This window comes from Rattus norvegicus, chromosome 5 (genome assembly GCF_021556685.1).
Source record: "Rattus norvegicus strain SHRSP/BbbUtx chromosome 5, alternate assembly SHRSP_T2T, whole genome shotgun sequence".
NCBI lineage: Eukaryota > Metazoa > Chordata > Mammalia > Rodentia > Muridae > Rattus > Rattus norvegicus.
In genome coordinates, this window is record NC_141538.1 from 31,487,295 (window position 1) to 31,509,385 (window position 22,091).

General features: G+C 39.4%; 1 long non-coding RNA gene across 3 annotated transcripts in view; it reads left to right on the forward strand.

The window, feature by feature from the left end:
- Positions 1-3,811: 3,811 nt before the first annotated feature.
- Positions 3,812-22,091, forward strand: part of LOC148005685 (uncharacterized) — an 80,539-nt gene continuing 62,259 nt past the window's right edge. For 2 of the 3 annotated variants that reach the window (XR_015620149.1, XR_015620148.1), the window contains exon 1: positions 3,825-4,042. This is a non-coding gene — a long non-coding RNA (uncharacterized LOC148005685). Of the gene's footprint in view, positions 4,043-22,091 lie in introns of all 3 variants that reach the window. The other variant, XR_015620150.1, reaches the window with a different exon arrangement.

A 22,091-nucleotide genomic window follows, 5' to 3' on the forward strand; every position in this document is an offset into this window, starting at 1 on the left:
TCCTTCTTCAGTGTCTTGAAGTTCTTATTGTACAGATCTTTTACTTGCTTTGTTAAAGTCACACCGAGGTACTTTACATTATTTGGGTCTATTATGAAGGGTGTCGTTTCCCTAATTTCTATCTCGGCTTGTTTCTCTTTTGTATAGAGGAAGGCAACTGATTTATTTGAGTTAATTTTATACCCAGCCACTTTGCTGAAGTTGTCTATCAGCTTTAGTAGTTCTCTGGTGGAACGTTTGGGATCACTTAAATATACTATCATATCATCTGCAAATAGTGATATTTTGACTTCTTCTTTTCCGATCTGTATCCCCTTGACCTCCTTTTGTTGTCTGATTGCTCTGGCTAGAACTTCAAGAACTATATTGAATAAGTAGGGAGAGAGTGGGCAGCCTTGTCTAATCCCTGATTTTAGTGGGATTGCTTCAAGTTTCTCTCCATTTAGTTTAATGTTAGCAACTGGTTTGCTGTATGTGGCTTTTACTATGTTCAGGTATGGGCCTTGAATTCCTATTCTTTCCAGGACTTTTATCATGAAGGGGTGTTGAATTTTGTCAAATGCTTTCTCAGCATCTAATTAAATGATCATGTGGTTTTGTTCTTTCAGTTTGTTTATATAATGGATCACGTTGATGGTTTTCCGTATATTAAACCATCCCTGCATGCCTGGGATGAAGCCTACTTGGTCATGGTGGATGATTGTTTTGATGTGCTCTTGGATTCGGTTTGCCAGAATTTTGTTGAGTATTTTTGCGTCGATATTCATAAGGGGAATTGGGTTGGGGATTTGGCACAGTGGAAGAGCGCTTGCCTAGTAAGCGAAAGGCCCTGGGTTCGGTCCCCAGCTCCGAAAAAAAAGAAAAGAAAAAAAAAAAAAAGAGGTGATGAAATCATAAGGGAAATTGGTCTGAAGTTCTCTTTCTTTGTTGTGTCTTTGTGTGGTTTAGGTATAAGAGTAATTGTGGCTTCATAGAAGGTATTCGGTAGTGATCCATCTGTTTCAATTTTGTGGAATAGTTTGGATAATATTGGTATGAGGTCTTCTATGAAGGTTTGATAGAATTCTGCACTAAACCCGTCTGGACCTGGGCTCTTTTTGGTTGGGAGACCTTTAATGACTGCTTCTATTTCCTTAGGAGTTATGGGGTTGTTTAACTGGTTTATCTGTTCCTGATTTAACTTTGATACCTGGTATCTGTCTAGGAAATTGTCCATTTCCTGAAGATTTTCAAGTTTTGTTGAATATAGGTTTTTATAGTAAGATCTGATGATTTTTTGAATTTCCTCTGAATCTGTTGTTATGTCTCCCTTTTCATTTCTGATTTTGTTAATTTGGACACACTCTCTGTGTCCTCTCGTTAGTCTGGCTAAGGGTTTATTTATCTTGTTGATTTTCTCAATGAACCAACTTTTGGTTCTGTTGATTCTTTCTATGGTCCTTTTTGTTTCTACTTGGTTGATTTCAGCTCTGAGTTTGATTATTTCCTGCCTTCTACTCCTCCTGGGTGTATTTGCTTCTTTTTGTTCTAGAGCTTTTAGGTGTGCTGTCAAGCTGCTGACATATGCTCTTTCCTGTTTCTTTCTGCAGGCACTCAGCGATATGAGTTTTCCTCTTAGCACAGCTTTCATTGTGTCCCATAAGTTTGGGTATGTTGTACCTTCATTTTCATTAAATTCTAAAAAGTCTTTAATTTCTTTCTTTATTTCTTCCTTGACCAGGTTATCATTGAGTAGAGCATTGTTCAATTTCCAAGTATATGTGGGCATTCTTCCTTGATTGTTATTGAAGACCAGTTTTAGGCCGTGGTGGTCCGATAGCACGCATGGGATTATTTCTATCTTTCTGTACCTGTTGAGGCCCATTTTTTGACCAATTATATGGTCAATTTTGGAGAAAGTACCATGAGGGGCTGAGAAGAAGGTATATCCTTTTGCTTTAGGATAGAATGTTCTATAAATATCCGTTAAGTCCATTTGGCTCATGACTTCTCTTAATCTGTCTACATCTCTGTTTAATTTCTGTTTCCATGATCTGTCCATTGATGAGAGTGGGGTGTTGAAATCTCCCACTATCATTGTGTGAGGTGCAATGTGTGTTTTGAGCTTTAGTAAGGTTTCTTTTACATATGTAGGTGCCCTTGTATTTGGGGCATAGATATTTAGGATTGAGAGTTCATCTTGGTGGATTTTTCCTTTGATGAATATGAAGTGTCATTCCTTATCTTTTTTGATGACTTTTAGTTGGAAATTGATTTTATTTGATATTAGAATGGCTACTCCAGCTTGCTCCTTCTGACCACTTGCTTGGAAAATTGTTTTCCAGCCTTTCACTCTGAGGTAATGTCTGTCTTTGTCTCTGAGGTGTGTTTCCTGTAGGCAGCAGAATGCAGGGTCCTCGTTGCGTATCCAGTTTGTTAATCTATGTCTTTTTATTGGGGAGTTAAGGCCATTGATGTTGAGAGATATTAAGGAATAGTGATTATTGCTTCCCGTTATATTCATATTTGGATGTGAGGTTATGTTTGTGTGCTTTCATTCTCTTTGTTCTGTTGCCAAGACGATTAGTTTCTTGCTTCTTCTAGGGTATGGCTTGCCTCCTTATGTTGGGCTTTACCATTTATTATCCTTTGTAGTGCTGGATTTGTAGAAAGATATTGTGTAAATTTGGTTTTGTCATGGAATATTTTGGTTTCTCCATCTATGTTAATTGAGAGTTTTGCAGGATACAGTAACCTGGGCTGGCATTTGTGTTCTGTTAGGGTCTGTATGACATCAGTCCAGGATCTTCTGGCCTTCATAGTTTCTGGCGAGCAGTCTGGTGTGATTCTGATAGGCCTGCCTTTATATGTTACTTGACCTTTTTCCCTTACTGCTTTTAATATTCTTTCTTTATTTTGTGCGTTTGGTGTTTTGACTATTATGTGACGGGAGGTGTTTCTTTTCTGGTCCAATCTATTTGGAGTTCTGTAGGCTTCTTGTATGCCTATGGGTATCTCTTTTTTTAGGTTAGGGAAGTTTTCTTCTATGATTTTGTTGAAGATATTTACTGGTCCTTTGAGCTGGGAGTCTTCACTCTCTTCTATACCTATTATCCTTAGGTTTGATCTTCTCATTGAGTTCTGGATTTCCTGTATGTTTTGGACCAGTAGCTTTTTCCGCTTTACATTATCTTTGACAGTTGAGTCAATGATTTCTATGGAATCTTCTGCTCCTGAGATTCTCTCTTCCATCTCTTGTATTCTGTTGGTGATGCTTGTATCTACGGCTCCTTGTCTCTTCCTTTGGTTTTCTATATCCAGGGTTGTTTCCATGTGTTCTTTCTTGATTGCTTCTATTTCCATTTTTAATTCCTTCATCTGTTTGATTGTGTTTTCCTGGAATTCTTTCAGGGATTTTTGTGATTCCTCTCTGTAGGCTTCTACTTGTTCTCTAAGGGAGTTCTTCACGTCTTTCTTGAAGTCCTCCAGCATCATGATCAAATATGATTTTGAAACTAGATCTTGCTTTTCTGGTGTGTTTGGATATTCCATGTTTGTTTTGGTGGGAGAATTGGGCTCCAATGATGACATGTAGTCTTGGTTTCTGTTGCTTGGGTTCCTGCGCTTGCCTCTCGCCATCAGATTATCTCTAGTGTTACTTTGTTCTGCTATTTCTGACAGTGGCTAGACTGTCCTATAAGCCTGTGTGTCAGGAGTGCTGTAGACCTGTTTTCCTCTCTTTCAGTCAGTTATGGGGACAGAGTGTTCTGCTTTCGGGCGTGTAGTTTTTCCTCTCTACAGGTCTTCAGCTGTTCCTGTGGGCCTGTGTCTTGAGTTCACCGGGCGGGGCGCTGCCCAAGGGCTCTCTGCGGTGGCAGCAACCAGGAAGACCTGTGCCGCCCCTTCCGGGAGCTTCAGTGCACCAGGGTTCCAGATGGCCTTTGGTGTTTTCCTCTGGCGTCAGAGATGTATGTACAGAGAGCAGTCTCTTCTGGTTTCCCAGGCTTGTCTGCCTCTCTGAAGGTTCAGCTCTCCCTCCCACGGGATTTGGGTGCAGAGAGTGGTATGGAACATTTTATTATATACTTCTTAGCCACTTGTGTGTCTTTCCTTGAAAATCATCTATACTATTTAAGAATAACATTACTTGTTTGCAGTTATTTAAATTCTGTATGTTCTCTGGATGTTAATTCTTCATCATATGTATGTTTTGCAAATATTTCCTCACAGTTTGCTGGACATTTTTTGCCATTTGACTTCTGTGCTGAAGTGTCTTCTTTTGATGCATCATTCTCTTGCCTATTGTGTTTGCCGTTGTTGTCTTTGCTTTGCACGTCTTATTTAAAAAAAAAATCCCAACCTACATCAATGATTCAGAGTCCTCTGTATTTTCTGTTAACAGTGTAATAGTTATATTTAAGGATCTGATTCATTTCATGCTTCTTTATGGTCATTTTGGGGAGATATTTTCAAAGGTTTGCTTATACCCATCAGAAATATATGGAGAGCAATAGGACTATAGTGGTTTAAATTAATGCATGTGAAATTAGCATTTGGAGCAAAGGAGCCTTGAAGGCAAAGGATCTTCATCAAAGCAGAAGGATTTCTACCTCCCAAATCTTCTACATTTAGTCACTTATTTCTAACGTACAAGCCCACATTACCTTTTTTTTCATTATTTTCATGTTGAAATATGAGAATCTGAAGACTACCTTATGTATGTAACTGGGATAACAACGAAGCATAATGAAAAAACCCTAAGTTTCAGAGATTACTTTCTAAATATTTCATGTCTTTTCTGGAGGATTCTACCCAAGTCTAGCTTAGTGAACTGGGGATAATTACAGAAGCATTGGAGAAGAGTTGGTTTCAGGCTTATTCATGGATGATTCACAATCACCTCCATCACCATAAAGCCCATCCTAACATGTGTGACACCTCATGGAAACGGCATCCTCCATGCGCAACTTGTAGAGGACACCAGCAGCTGGAGAATGTTCTCCCTGGACAGCTGTTTACTCTTGCTATTGCCTGGGGAGAGGAAGGGGCTTGTGACTACAGTAACTTTCTGAGCCTTGTAAGTTTCGTCAGCTTTTAAGCCTCCCTTCTTCCTCTGTAAGGCAATGTTTTAATTCAGAGGAAAAATCTACATGCCACAACTGCATTAGGTAACTCTTAGATGTATCTTAAGTAAAGTTTAAAATATGAAGAGGATTCTAACTTGAGTTGAGTTTTAGAAGAATTGAAAATGTTTTCAGAAAGACTTACCAAGTACTTTAAGAAACTATGAGTTTTTGAGGTACTGATTCAAAGACCAAATACCTTAGAGCTTGAATGAAGTGCATAGCCTGTTTGTGCTGAAACATCATACTGATAGTCCAGACTGATTTCTTGCTTTCCTTTTAGTCTTGATTGTGGAATTCCTTTGTATTCATAGTTTGTATGCAAATGGCAGAAAGGCTGGTTTAGTGAATAAAGTGTTGTAAAGAACCCATACTGTTCTATGTGGTAAGCACAGAGAAGGAAAGCGAAGAGGAACCTGCCAGATTCAGTTTACAAAAAAAGGGAATATCACCATTTACCATTGAATGGATTTGATGTTATTATAGGGAAATGTATTGATTGTCATTCTTATTGATCATAGCTGTAGTTTTCAGTAGGTAGTAGGTAGAAAGGGCTGTGCTAAGAACTGCAAAGGTTTTGTATGTGTCACAGGGAGAGCAGAGGTTGGGGTTAAGGGACAGATTAGGAATCAAAATGGCAGACTCTGGAAAACTAAGAGAGATGAAGGATCCCAGTGACTGTGTATGAACTGACCAAGCAGACCAATTTAGGAGGGCAAGGTTTGGGTCCAGTGACAGCAGGATGACTGCTCTCCCTAAAGCCCCTGGGGAATATGTGTTTGGCACCACTGCATTTTAGATATTCGTCTTTCTAGCGTAAATGCTTATAGTGGTAGGAGATCATTTCCTGAGTTCAGCCATTTCACAAACAAGTTCCACCTCCCTGGCAGGATCAAAACTGAGTTCATGTTCCCAAGCCCCAGAACTCAACTGCTATTCTGGTTCTTCAGGTGTTTCATGTTTGTCTGCTAACCAGTAAAGTGTGTAAATAGGTAAGATAATGCTGTTATCCTGTTATTTAAACTAAGGCACACAAGTCACAGATGTGTTGCCTGACTTGACTTAATTGACTATGTGCAGCTTGACCATCCTTTGTTTCCTCATCATTCTGAAATTCCAGCCAGAGTCCAGGAGGGGACCTGGCTGAATCAAGGACCCTGAAACCTGGATAAGGCCCAGTCACCAAATCCCTCACTTCCTTACTTAATCCCTTGTGTCAAAATATGATTGGTCAATGAGACAGCCTTCAACATGCTCTGCTTTGTGTTCTTATCCTATAAAAATGTTTCACAGTCTTACTTTGGGGACAAGGTACAGATTCTGAACCGTCTGCCTCCATGCATGTACACAAAAGAAAGCTTTCATTTTTTTCCTTTCTTTTTTTTTTAATTTTTATTAGATATATTTCTTTACTTAAACATTTCAAATGTTATTCCCCTTCCCAGTTTCCTGTCTATAAGTCCCCATTCCCTCCCCTCCCCCTACCCCATACGGGTGTTTCCCTATACATCTTCCTTATTGCACCCCCATATTCCCTTGCACTGGGGGTCCAACCTTGGCAGGATCAAGGGCTTCCCCTTCCCCTGGTGCCCCAACAAGGCTATTCTCTGTTACATATGGAGTTTGAGCCCTGGGTCAGTCCATGTATAGTCTTTCCATAATGGTTTAGTCCCTGGAAGCTCTGGTTGGTTGGCATTGTTGTTTCTATGGGGTTGCAAGCTCCTTCAACTCTTTCAATACTTCCTCTAATTCCCCCCAGGGGAGTCCTGTTCTCAGTTCAGTGGTTTGCTTCTAGCATTGACCTCTGTATTGGACATGCTCTAGATGTGTCTCTCAGGAGACATCTATATCTGGTCCCTTTCCGCATGCATTTTCTAGCTTCATCAACCTTATCTAGTTTTGGTAGCTGTATATATATGGGCCACATGTGGGTCAGGCTCTGAATGGCCATTCCTTGAGTCGCTGCTGTAAACTTTGAAAGCTTTTATTTTTAAGTTTCTCTATCTGACCTGAGATTTCTTGGTTTCCCAACTTAAGGTACTGGGACAATGGTCTTTTTATCATTGCTTCCTGCCGATTTTGGATGTAGAATTCTAACCCAAGAAAATTTAAAAACTGGTTAAGAAAGCTAGCTGTAGCATTTGTTGTCCACTCTCTATGGATTGAGAAAGTTCAGGGCTTAACTGGAGTTCTGACTGGAACAATTTGTGATGATACTGGACAAAGTGAGCTAGGTGTTTTAAAGTTTACCTGAAAGCAAGTCTTGAGAGGAAACAGCATTGATGTTGTCTGAGGTAGGATCAGATAGAAACTTGAAGAGTAAGTCTTAGCATCTCAGCACCCCAAGAGTGAATCTTTCCAGGATTGTATTCCAGGTTGAATTGTAAGTAATTATTTGCTGAAACTTCAGACCACCCCAGAGACAGAGTGATGGAAAGAACACACCTGGCTACTTCTTGATAGTTGTGAGAATGAAGAGAGCTTAGCATAATTAATAGTGATCATGACACCTGCTAGATTGGAGGCAGCAAGACCAGCCAGTGAGCACAGTCAATCAAAGAAGCTAGGGAGTTTCAAAGGAGTCTCGGTGAGCATCACTAATGGGTGCATAGTTACCTCTAGCTGGGCCAGCAAGATATGCATAAAGTGTATGGGTGTGCCCCTGTCACCAGAGGACTAACCAACCTCACTGCAGTTCCTTCAGCCCTTGTTCAATTTCTACCATGGCTCTATAAAAATAACCTAGAAAGGAAACCTGATACCTTCTTCTCTCTTGGAAACCACTCCCATTTCTGGAAGCTTTTCTCACTTTCCCTCAATTCTCACTGTTCTATATTTTTTCTTAGTAAAGCTGGATTTCGCTTTACATACTTCTCCAACAGTATCCTTTAATCGTCGCTGGTGTAAGACTGAACTTGGAGCTACTGGCCCAGGTTTGAGTCGTGCACAGTTGGTCTGTGAAAGGTCCCATCATACTCAAAACCCCACACCACCGCTTTCTTCTTTAACCATTTATTGTTTGTGGCTCAGAGGAGGTTTTAGAAATATTCACTGTCTTACTTTGTTTCTGCCATTGATGGTAAGATTAATTGCTCTCTGGCCCAAACATATATGGTCTCTGATCACCATAACCTGCAAATGTTACTTGGTATGGGATATTTCAGACATGATGAGCGATCTTCAGGGCATGACTCTGAACCACATGCAATCGCAGATGCCTTAATGAAAGAGAAGCAGTGGGAAATTTGGTGCAGAAGAAGACATGTGACTGTTGAAGTAAGGGAGTCCACTTCTGACTTTGAAGATGAGATTCCAAGGAAAGTGTTCTAGGAAGTAGAAAAGACAGAAGTCTTTCTCCTTATTGCATGGAGCTTCTGGAAAGAATGTAGCCCTGTTGACACCTGAATTGTCACCCAGTAAAACTTAAGTCCCAGGACTGACATCTATAACTTGCAGCATAAATGTGTTTTCTTCTCAGTCATGAAATTCATGAAAACTGTAACTTCAGGCCACTAATGTATTAGGCAAGACTCTGTTCATTACGACTGCCGATGTTGAGTAATTGGAACATTAAACTTGCCAACTAGAATAATTCTGTTTTAACCTAGAATATGCACTAGGTAGATGAAACTCTTAGCATTTCTTCTAGACTCCACCCCACAGTTACCAGGCAACAGCTAGGTATGCCTGACTCACTATAAAAGGGGCTGCTCGTCCCCTCCTCACTCTCATGCTCTTGCTCTCTTACTCCCTTCTTCTCTTCCCTCTTTGTCCCTTCTGTCCTCATTATTCTCCCCTTCTCTCTCTCTCTCCACATATTCATGACTGGCCTCTACTACTGTCCCTCTCACCCCTACCTTTCTCTGTCTCTACTACTCTATGACTCCCTCAACTCCTCTCCCCATACCCTAAATAAACTCTATACTATACTATACTATACTATACTATACTATACTATACTATACTATACTATACTATACCGTAGTGTGGCTGTTTCCTCAGGGGGAAGGGATGCGTCAGTATGGGCCCACAGAAGCACCCGCTTCCCCACACCATACTGTGCTTCCACCAAGCATATCCTTGGCTTCATTTTCTTTTTTATAAAACACAACAAAAACCAGATGATAAAGTCAAAAGAGGAGTGGCTCGCAGTTACAAATGAGGGATTTCACCAATTACATAAGGCGTGTCTGAGAGTGGAAAAATGAAGACATAGGTTGTATGGACAAGAGTCCGCATGTGCTCCTGATGATAGTAGATGAGAGAGATTAGTGCCAAATGAGGTAAATCTGGGGAAGGGTACCCACAGTGTGAGAGCCTCCAGAGCCAATTAAATAAGAAGGCGCTTGGTACCATGAATAAAAGAATAGTCAATTCCTTGTAGGTTATTTTGGAATTTGAATAATTGGGAGTTAATCCAACATTGCTTGTACTGGGGGTTCATGATAGACTATGAAAAGGACCCTGCTTCCTGGAGTTCCATTTATTTATTTATTTATTTATTTATTTATTTATTTATTTATATTTAGGAGTTCTCAGGATGCAGACACTGACAGGCCACCCATGATTATTCTTCACTTAAAAATACAAATTACTCATTATCAATTCAGCCTAAGGCTTTTGAAGAATAATAACCATTTCTATGAAGGACATTGTATCCAAATATACCCCCCAGACAGAATACGCCAACCCTGAGTATAACAGCAATAAAGTGTTTAAAAAAATTCTACAGGGAGTGCTTGTAGGAGCCAGGGCAGTGGATGAGAACAGAAAAGCAGTGCTGTCCATTCACAACAGAGTAACTGCACATAGGAAGTCACAGTGTTTGTGACAGCATGCATAGGAGTTGAACAAGATCCCATTAGATGACATCTCTGTGGAGAGAAAATGACACAAAGTCATACCCCTAGCTGAAGACATTTTGGTGGTTGATGACAACTGCTGGAAGGAAGGTCAGTTTTTAAGGATGTGGCCCCTGAGAGGTCACCCATGATTCAGTAGATACCCTTACCCATACACACTGTAGTAATGCCACAGAAACTCAGTGGGTGAAACTAAATAACATATGACATTGGTAGAGAATACTTGGAGGTGTAAAAGAGGAATTGGAGAGGATGGATTGATAGGTGAATTTGTTTAAAATACATTATATGTAGGTTGATGTCAACATGCAGGTGAGGGCTGGCACAAATTAGGTCAAGGCCATGATTGGACAGTAAAAATATAAGGCAGGGACAAAGTTTCTGTAAGGCGGAAGAGAAGAAGGAAGGAGCATGGACAGGGAAGCATGACCCAGATCTGGGTGGTCTTGAATTGCCAAGGTAGTTGGGATGGATTTCTGTAGGCAAATTTATCTTATCTAGGTGGGCAGTTTACATCCTTATCAATTGGTTGTGAGTTTATTGTGTGGACGTATTATGGATTGAGAATTTAGCATATAAATCGGATTGTTGGATTGTATTTTGTTAAGTCTTGATTAACGGGTTGTTGGGAGTTTATACAATAATTATTAGGGGGTGGATGTTGGGAATGTGAACAGAATAGCAGCAGAGAGTTATAGTAAGCCGAGAGATAGACGGTCTCTGTATGAAACTGGCATAACAGCTACCTGCCTTCGTCAGAGAGTACTTGGGGGCAGCATGGAACCACTGAGACAAATTAGTGCTAGTTCCAATGGCCCCATGGAGCCGGAACTAGTGAGAGAGAGAGAGAGAGAGAGAGAGAGAGAGAGAGAGAGAGAGAGAAAGAGAGAGTCACACAGGGTATGTTCAGGAGCTGTCTGCCCTTTTTTTATTTTTACCACAGCAATTATACGCATATACGAAATTCTCAAAGGATAAAGATCTTTATAACATCCTCCATGCTTATATGTGTAATATATCTGCTTTGTACATTAATATGCCAGGGAATCCAGTCAAAATGAATGTCAACAATATTGAAGCAATGCTATCCAGTTTGGAGGAGAGATAAATGATGAAGACCAAATTCATACCTGCGGAGGTAATTCAACTTGGGAAACTGACTTTCCAAATGTCAGTGTAATGAAGGACTAAGGTTTTCATTCATCAAGGATGGGCCAATTGATTTGTTGGCAAATACAAGATATTATGTACCAAAAATAACATTATGTTTGGTCGATTGGTTACCTTTCAGCTTTGGTGTTTAGAGAGGGGGCATTTGCTACTTTAAAAAAAATGAACTTTTGTAAAAAGAAAGAAAGCAGATGAGTCCAAATCTTAACTTAGTTCTATCTTTTTTTTTTTATTTTTTATTTTTTATTAACTTGAGTATTTCTTATATACATTTCAAGTGTTATTCCCTTTCCCGGTTTCCGGGCAAACATCCCCCTCCCCCCTCCCCTTCCTTATGGGTGTTCCCCTCCCAACCCTCCCCCCATTGCCGCCCTCCCCCCATAGACTAGTTCACTGGGGGTTCAGTCTTAGCAGGACCCAGGGCTTCCCCTTCCACTGGTGCTCTTACTAGGATATTCATTGCTACCTATGGGGTCAGAGTCCAGGGTCAGTCCATGTATAGTCTTTAGGTAGTGGCTTAGTCCCTGGAAGCTCTGGTTGCTTGGCATTGTTGTACTTTTGGGGTCTCGAGCCCCTTCAAGCTCTTTCAGTTCTTTCTCTGATTCCTTCAATAGGGGACCTATTCTCAGTTCAGTGGTTTGCTGCTGGCATTCGCCTCTGTATTTGCTGTATTCTGGCTGTGTCTCTCAGGAGCGATCTACATCCGGCTCCTGTCGGTCTGCACTTCTTTGCTTCATCCATCTTGTCTAATTGGGTGGCTGTATATGTATGGGCCACCTGTGGGGCAGGCTCTGAATGGGTGTTCCTTCAGTCTCTGTTTTAATCTTTGCCTCTCCCTTCCCTGCCAAGGGTATTCTTTTTCCTCATTTAAAGAAGGAGTGAAGCATTCACATTTTGATCATCCGTCTTGAGTTTCGTTTGTTCTAGGGATCTAGGGTAATTCAAGCATTTGGGCTAATAGCCACTTATCAATGAGTGCATACCATGTATGTCTTTCTGTGATTGGGTTAGCTCACTCAGGATGATATTTTCCAGTTCCAACCATTTGCCTACGAATTTCATAAACTCGTTGTTTTTGATAGCTGAGTAATATTCCATTGTGTAGATGTACCACATTTTCTGTATCCATTCCTCTGTTGAAGGGCATCTGGGTTCTTTCCATTTTCTGGCTATTATAAATAAGGCTGCGATGAACATAGTGGAGCACGAACTTAGTTCTATCTTAACTATTACGTAATAAAGAGAACAGCGTGGTACAAGCCTTCTCCAGTGGTATTGTACCCACTTAGCCCCATCCCTTCAGAAGAGTAAGGATGGTCCCAGAGAGCACATTTCTAACACATTCATTTCTTGCACACTTTCTTCTTTCATTGCATCCTTCTCTTTCTCCTTTCTTTCCTTAAATATTGCTACTCTCCACTCTGAGGAAAGCCCAAGGCTACCCACTTCCTATACTGAATAATGCCAATGTGACTGATTTAAATACAATCTCGGCTATTTGCTTACATAGTCATTAAGAGCTGTCTTGACAGTAATATCCAAACACAAAGACGGACAATAGAAAAGTACAGAAAATTGCCCTGTAAGTTAGGCTTTTCCCATTCTGCTGCAGATCCTTGAAGAAATCATGCAGTTTGCTAGTCATGGTTTTACTGTTCTTTGTTGTTTTTCTGTTCGGATGCTTCTGGGGTTTTGTTGAACAAATGCTGTCCCCGTCACAAAGGTCTTGGAGAGAGGCAGAGAGTCTCTAGTTCTCCCTGCTTATTGTCGCCTCTCTTGATTCTCAATAGCAAAACTTGAAAATCCAATCCTTTTATTTTGAAATCTTATAGATTTGCAAAATAGTTACAAAGATATATGGTATTCTGATTTGTCCCAGCTGACTTCTTCCTGTACTGTGGGAAAATCCCAAAAATTTAGACTAAGGAGGTTTATGTGGAGTTGATGTGTTTCTATTAAGCAACAAGGAGCTATTAGGGACTGTTACCATAGCACAGGGGTACAATAGTAGATAGGATGGAGTCCCAGTGTCACTGTGCCTACAAGTTCATCTGCCCCTCACAATCCCTGCTGTCACTGTAACTACTATGCCTGTTGAGCCATTTTCTCACAACTGATCTTACAAAGTGCCATCCTCCTTTGCACCTTAGTAATTCTGTATCTTCAGGCCAAGCTGAGCACGTTGGTCAATAATGCCTTCCTTCCACAAGGCTGTTTCCCACAGTGACTTGATTTACTTCCGTGGCTGAAAGACATTAAACTGACTCTAGATTTTGGAGAGTTTGGCATGACCCTTGTCAGTTAATTTGTGCACCTTTCATACAGCCACTTGTGCAAAATCAGAATTTATCTCCCTTTATTTTTGAAACTGACATAAAACTACACACAGTTCTGGGGCACTATGATTTCTTAGAACCCAGATATCACACAATATTTATATAATAAACATCTATTTCCTCAAAGATCCTTTTCTTTTCAATAAAAACCTTAAAAAATACTTCTAATTTTTGGGGGGAATTCACAATTGTAGTGCTTTGTGGTGACCTCCAACTGCCTGTCTGTTTACTAGAATTGTAGGACTTACTAAACATGTATCCTGAATGAGAGAGCTAAAGTAGAGTTCTAGGGTCAAATTCTATCTATGATGAGCCTATTTTTTCATTAGTAAATTAATATTCATGCTTTTCCAATATTTTATTGATAGAAATACTATTATATTTTAACACTTCCTGGAGCCTGTTCCAAAAATTTCTCCTTGCATTTTATTTCAGAATTTAAGCTATCTGAAGCAACATATAAGGTGTTTGAATAGCCTTCTAATACTGGCATTAAATACAAAAGAATTAGGAAACTGCCAGTACTCATTTGTAGTCCAGTGAGGCTTAAGAGAGAATTTTTCAGATCGCCATAGTAGATAATATTAACCAACAACTTCAAGAATTACATAAATGATTTATTTTCACAAAGACAAGACCTCAATAGAAGACTGTATTGATGTAATAGTTATAAGATACTAATTAATCTTTTGGTAGAATCAGCCTTTTATTGGACAGTTGGGGATGGAGTTCATGATAATATTTTCTTTGCAAACTGTTCTATTTTCTTTGTTTTGAAAATCTTGACAGATATGCATATTCACCGTACTGACTGAAGTTATAAATTGTGAACCATAATTATGAGAATAACTTATTTGAGCTGTGTCTGCTAGTCCATGAAATTAGATATGATGAGAAAGAATCTCAAAGCTATGTACTTAATAGCTTTGATTTCGAAGTATCTGCACCATATTTAGACATAGCAGTGGGGGCAACTAGTACCCAGGATGACTCTGGAAGGCAGAGTTAGTCCCATTTGTTAACTTTGGGTTAGAATTTTATTATCCCTGTTGTCTTTGGCAAGAAGTCTTTTTCCAAGTCACCAAAGAAAACCATAACACCTGGGTAGAAGAAATCTATCTCAATTAAACAATTAATTAATTAATTAATTTTAACAATTAAAAATGATTGCTGCTTTTTTTTTTTTTTTTTTTTTTGGTTTAGCGTTCTCCCATTGTATACACCAAACTACAGAGGACATCAAGTGAGGAAGCAGGAAGCCACATGAACAAGAAAGCAGGGGAAATGTTTAGATTTCATGAGACTGGAAAACAAATGTTTTAGAGAGTCAAAATAGAACCTTGGCCTATAGCCACACTACTGTTGCATATGGTCCATTCCCGGAACCACACTGTAGGGTTCGGTCAAACATATGTGTTCAGTTTCCCCAGACTTCCAGGAAGATAAAGCTGTGGAAGAGAAGTGGATAGGACAGAGGCTCAGTGTATCATCTCATCATCTTAAATGCCTAGGATGACATTTCCGGTATCCACACTGCCCTGGATGCATAATTCATTTGTGAAAATGTTCAATAAACTTTCTAGTTGACATTCAAATTGCCTATGTCAACTTTTTTTTTTTTTTTGGAAGATTAAACCCATCTTATTGTTTCCAGAGGAACTTCTTCACATGACAACCACCTCCTTAGAATATATCGTGTTATGGTGGAGCATGTAAGTTGTACATTATTTGGGAAGTAGCCGATTTTACCTAAAAGGAGAGTGTTAAGGAGGGAAGACGTTGGTGAGATATTTTTTAAATTCTCCATTTTTTATTAATTATTTATTTACTTATGTCCTGTTGGATGCCTCCTCAGTCTCCTCACCCCTCAGTCCCTCTCCATTCAATCCATCTCCTTTCCCCTTCTCATCAGAAAAGGGAGGTCTCCCATGGATATCAACCAACTTTGGCATATCATGTGGCAGTAAGAATAGGGACATCTTCTCTTGAGGCTACTCAAGGCAGCCCAGTTTTTTAAGCTTAAGAAATGCTGAATGTCAACCTCAATATAGCTGACATAAATTCAGATGGGTGTAAAACACAGTGCTGCCTAAAACCTCTAGTTTGTCACTTTGTCACTTTAAATTTTCTAAACACAAGAATCTCTCTATAAAATTATTGGAATCCCTTTAAATGGTGTGCTTTTAGGGAAATCTTGTTGTCTCAGGAGAATTAAAAGCCTCTCACTGCTAGGAAGCCCATGTCCAGCACATCTGGAGTGTACAGCCCTTCTCTTTGCTCTGATTTCCTTAGGGTACCATCCCTTTACCTAGCCTGGACTTTGGAACTAATACCAATGTTGACTTTTCTATCCTGAAAAAGTAGATTCACATGTATGAATATATGTGTGATTTCTTTACTTAACAGAAAATGATAACAATTAAAACCGGTCATTAATTAAAGAGAGAAAGGAAATGAAAACTCCTAAGTCGTGTTTTTAAACCACAGACCAGAAACAGCAGGAAATGTGTTGTCTGAAACATTTAGACTAAAGAAAGGAAAGCTGGAAGAGTCAAGCCGTTCTCCCAGCTGGCTCATCACTTCCCTGTGGTGTCAGTGTGCTTGAACCACCGGTAATTCTGAAGGAAGAGGAGGATTAGCAGGAGGAAATCAACCCGCTAAGGTCTTCCAGGATGGATATAATAATAAAAAAATAATTCTCAACACTCTGAAACATCTTTCATGCATGGATCTCATGGCATTTATCTAATACTACTTAATTAAAACTCATGCTACTATATTTGAAGGGAGAATTACTGTATCTTATAGATAGCAAATTGCTCTTCTGGAGGCTGTCCTGACAGACCTCGCTGTTATGTATGACCCTGAGAGGAGACCACTGCTTGTTTCTTCCTTCTCTTTCCCTTTGTTTCTCACCAAACCAAGAAACTGAGCTGCAAATCAAAACTTCTACTTGCATCTAAAGGACACAAAATGACCAATGTTGGGATTAGAAACTAGGGGATATTCCTCATTTATTGATCTATCAGAATTTGGTAAGAGCTTGGATATTTTTATTTATGCTCAGCAATTCTGAAAGCCCCTAAGTGAGAGCATTCCACAGCTCTGGGATTCCTGGGTAAAATATTCAAGCTTGGGTTTTTTGTTGCTGTTGCAGTTTTCTGTAACTTGATCACTTTATAATTAAGTTGGAACTCTTTTAATAATTTTTTAAACAAAAGTGCTTATGAGAAGAAAATGCCCCCCAAGGAGAGAGATGTCCTGGATTTAAAGAAAAGTTTTTTTTTTAATTTTAAAAGAAGCCTTTGAAGTGTAAATTCCTTTGTATTTGCTCAAACTATTAAGAATCAGCATCATTCTAATGAGAAAAAATGTACTAGATGGTTAGTTACATCAGCTGTATTAATGTGCAACTGCTTCCTTATCATTTTGACCAACAGCAACCAGGTCAACATGGGTAGCTACCAGCCATGCTTACCCTGCTTAGTCTGTACCAAGCTATGTACTTAGCACTGGTGCACTCTGACCTCATCCTCCCCTGTCCTTTTTAGGAGGCAGGTTCTGTTGTTTATAGGTGATCCGCTTTGTCCAAACGTTAGCTCTGCAGTTTCCTAGCTTCCCTAGCCGAGAAGAGTTACTTGAACTTCATATGCTTTGGTGCCTCATCTATACAATCAGAGCAATGGAAGGTGCTTTTAAGGATGTTGTGGTGACTACACAGGCATTCTTGGACTTTCTGATAGGCTGTAAAGCCTCTGTACATATCACTCGTGATACTCGTGAGGGCACTGAGCTAGAGGGATGCTGTCTGCCCAAACCAGGCAAATACAAAGGCCAGACTTCAATTTCTCTCCACTCCCACCCCAAGTCTGAATGATTGGCTGGTATTCTTTTGTATTGTATTAACTCCAGTTATCAGTTACCCCTTGCCCTATCCATTCTGAGTTTCATAAAAATGGCAGATGGAAGGTATTACTTATATCCATAGTCCCCACTACTGTACATAGCTAATACTCTGACTACTTAATTTGACATAAAGCAAACAGCAGTATTTTGTTTCCTCTTTTACTGTGATAAGACATTATTTATCAAAAAGGCATTGATTACATATCATGACTCTCCTTCCCACTTTTTGTACAGGGAAGGTAAATCATTTGGTAACTTAAACCACTTCTATGCCATTAGCTCACACCATATATCACAGGAATTGTCAAAATGATAATTTTTTTCTTGTCTCAAGTATTTTTTTTGTAAAAACAGCATAGGACACTGTGGTCATCTGCAAATAGTGTGTGGGTAGGTGCGTCACAGCGGTCCTTCTGTCTTCACATTGGCAGGAACCTTTTCTGTGGGGCTTTCACAGGGACCTGGGCACCGTTGAGAGCCTGAGCTATGGTTGAAGCCTGGGCCTTAGCTGGAACTTTGACCTCTGCCTTGGTGTGAACCTTGGGCTTTGGCTGGCAGAGCCTACAAACCTTGGCCATGCAGCTTCAAATCTTCTTCCCAAGCTTGGGGTGAGCGATGAAAGCCAGACAGCTTTTTCATAGGGTACCATCTATAGTATTCTCAAATGATTCTTGCTTCATCCTCTTGAATGGATTACTTTAGCATGCGCTGATAATTCTTGATAACAATTGTAACATCCTTTGTTTCACCTATAACATCCCTAAGCCCTGGCCAAAGGAAAGAAAGGAGGTAAGGTCGATGAAAACATTGAAGTAAGAGAAGGCATCTACTATTCCAAGGCCATTAGGAATTCCATTTCCTCTAATCCTTCTCATCTGCTGTCACCTACAACTGCATGTGACATAACCACAGAATGAAGTGTTTACAATTGTTTAACGGGACAAACACATTCAGAACTTTTGTTGTCTCCAACTTTTAGAAAGTTATCCTTTCTGATCTGATCTACAATCTCCATTTTTTGTCTTCTACAGAAGGTTCCTTAGTACTCAGAAAACTTGAGAATTTCACTACATACATTAAAAACAGACCATACAAATTCAGACCCCCTGTTCTGGGTAAGCCAAAACATATATCTTTTTTGAAGTTTAGATGCTTTCAATTATACGCCTATCTTTTTTGACACGTAAGAAGGAATCTAGAAAGACAATGTTAGAGTAACCAATAAGATGAAAAGGAGGCAAAACTCATGAGGGGACTGATTAATGTGTATATATTTTTCTTTTGAGTGTGATAAAGCCTTCTGCGAAACTCCGATGAGCAAATCATTGTTAATACATAAGGAGACCATCCAGGGGATGACTGTGTTCTCCAGAAGAAGCCAGTCATCTGCAAGTGGGTGGTCTAAACAGGGAGTGGGACTGGAAATGGCTTCTCTAAGGCATGAGTGATCGTTTTGTTATTGTTAGAAGTGAAGATTTTATAACTGTCTCAATCATAATTCTTCTTTTAAGAGACTGTTCAGAATTCTTTTCTCTCAGAAACATGTGGAGTTTTGCATACCTCTGGCATGACCCAAAAATGAGAATTGTGTCCCAGTGAACTTCAGATTTCAGTGAATTTCAGTGTTTCAGAGGAAAAACTGAAGATGCCTGTGTTTTGCTTCTGGTTTTCTCATCACTAGAGTTACCAAATTTTCTTTCCTGATTGTGACTATTTTGGCCTGGATTTTCTACCCGCCGTGCAATTGGGTTGGATTAGGTTATCTATTTTGGTTATGTCCCAAAATAATATACAGAAACTAATTGAAGAACACTGAATTGTTGTCTAATAAAATAAGGCAAAATTGTTTTCTTTGCTTTTCAGTTCACTAATACCACTGTGCCAAGCTGTGCTGTTGTATGAATAATTCTGAGTTTCTTGAATTCACCCTCTTCCATTTCTAGGGTTAAGTTCAACTCTCAGCAGGCAAGATTTGCTTTAAGAATCGAACAACAGACTCAGGTACTAGGAAGGAAATATATTTGTTGTATTGGCCCTGAACAGACAAAGTACGTGGAGACCAGGGTGCTGTGTTCAGGTGCTAGCTATCCCTCCTGGATTACACAGATGAGGACATGGAGCAGGGACAGGAAGTGATTACTGGACTCTTGGACATGGTCAAATTGTGTTGTCGATCATTATCTCAGGTCTACATCAGAGGGATCCTATTGGCATCAGCCTGTAAAGCTTGCTATTTCAAGAATTTTAGATAGACTGGAAAGGAGTGAAGGCCTCAGGAAAATAAACTGGGGATGGACAAAGGAGTTCATTAGGAAAACAATCTGCTCTTCATTCATTCACTATTGTTCTATTTCATCATTTTATTGCATCAGTTTCTTTCAAAGAGAGTCTCATTCTCTAGCTCAGGGTTGCCTGAAATTTACAGTATAGGCCAAGCTGATGCCAAAATTCATGGTGAATCTCTAGCCTTAGCTTCTCCTGTACTGAGGTCAGAGGTGTGAGTTACCACTTGCAGCTTCAATTCACCTATTTAGAATAACTCCTGTTTCAATGCTTGGCAACCTAAAGGCCTTTGTCTGTGTTATTCTGAAGTGAATGTTTATTATTCAAGATACAAATCAATGTAAACTCTAACATTTGCATTTTATTCAATAGCCCATGAGTGCTCCATAAGCTAAAATGTGATTTTTGAAGGGTGTTTTGGAAAATCTCTGGTTTTTCTGATATCAAAAAGAAAAGTCTAGAGGATTTAAAATGAGATGTGAAATCAACCCAGAAACAAGGCTCATCATATGGAACTCAAGGGTATTCAGATGACCTGAGCTACAACAGATAATTTTTTTTTCTGGCACTGCAACAGCTAATCTATAGTGCAAATTTATAGTCTTTCACTACTATAGCTACTCGAAGTTTGCTTTCCTTCATTGATAGCTTTATATATCTGATTCCCACTTACAATCAGTGACATTAGATTCAGTCTTCTCCCTTTACTTAACTCCTGCTCCTAAAGGATTCTCTGCCCTCAGACAGCTTTGAAAAAAAAAAAAAAGAAAGAATCACAACCACCATTTTTTTTTTAAATAAATAGGAGATATGAGATTGTCATGAGGATTCAGTGTCCATTATCATTTGGGACTTCCTGTTTAACTTTATTTCATGAAAACGAGCTAGCAAAATGGCAGACAACAGTGTGTGAATGGGGGTAGGAGACAGTGTTAGTTTCTCTATCTTTAATTGGAGATATCTGAAAATGTGAGGTACTCAAGCCCCAGCCCATGTAAACATAGGAGTAGAAGTTGGTGAAATACCCTTATATCACCCCCCTCTCTCAGTCTCTCTCTCTCTCTCTCCCTCTCTCTCTCTCTCTTCTCTTTCTCCCTCTCATACACACACACACACACACACACACACACACACACACACACACACACACACGCATGCTCTGCTTCAAGGCATGTACCAGTTCATTCTTATTACTGCCCTACATAGAAAGCTCTCAACAAGCATTATTAAAAATATAAAGATATATAAGACCTTCCTCGTGTCAAGCCAAAAACTAGAAACTAAGCACAAAGGGTTCAAATAAAATGTCCCATTTCTTGCTTTCGTGATGTATTTAATAATAAATTAATTTATAGAGGTACCTATTATCAGTTTGTTTTTTGGGATTCTATGGCATGGAACAAAACTTTGGGCATGCACAGAAACTACAGAGAAAAATTTGAAGTTGCTGATGCTTCATTCAATGTCAAAGTTCCTGATTTACTTTAACTGGAACTCTGCCTGGGTAACTTAGTTCTTTCTGTTTCATTCTTTCCTGATAAATAATGTTCAATTAGGTTGACAATCAATATTAAAATGTTACAATAGCAAATTGGTTCAGAATAAATGAACCCAAAGGTGCAATACTATGAAAAACATATAAGTAACAGCATTCAGAGAACTAAATATTGATGAATAAGTCCTCAGGGAATGTACCATCTTGGTGGTACATATAACGGAATTATCACCATCATCATTAGAAAATGGAGTTTATTGTGTCTCCTTTCACAATATTGGCTCTTAAGTTAAAGAGATACAAAGTTATAGTTTTGTATGTTGTAGTGACTATTATAAAGCATTAGTTACTGTCAACCGTATAGTAAACTTTTATTTTCTTCTAATAATGTGGATGGAAAAGACCAAAGAGTCACTGAAGTCCCCTACCAATAAATTTATGTAAAAAGAGTCGGACAACCACCTCTCAAGCCCAAAATGTCAAGCTTGTAAAAATAGTATTCTTGGGAGTTACAGTTGATCATTTGTTAAATATGGGGATATAAAATGTGGAAATCCACATGCAATGCTTCAAATCCCTAAGCTGGTTTAAAAGGTCAGAGGAAGCCTAAAAGGACCTGACATTTTACCTTTAAAAGTCTGACTTTTGGACTTAAGACTTAACATCATTTCAGCCTGAATGACCCGAAGGATAAATCCAAGGCTGGTTTCAGCTGAACTATTTAGAAAGCAGGGGATCTTCTAATTTGTCAGATGGCATTCAGAGAGCTTTTTCCATTAAGAACTCAATCGACTGAAAAATGATTTCCTTGGGTATTCCACAATCTTCAGTGCTTGTGTAAATTCTACGCAGGAGGTGGGCAATGTGTGAAGTTCAATGTACAAAACGCAATGGTACAAAGAAAGAAATCTAACTCATGTGACACCGGCAGCCGCTG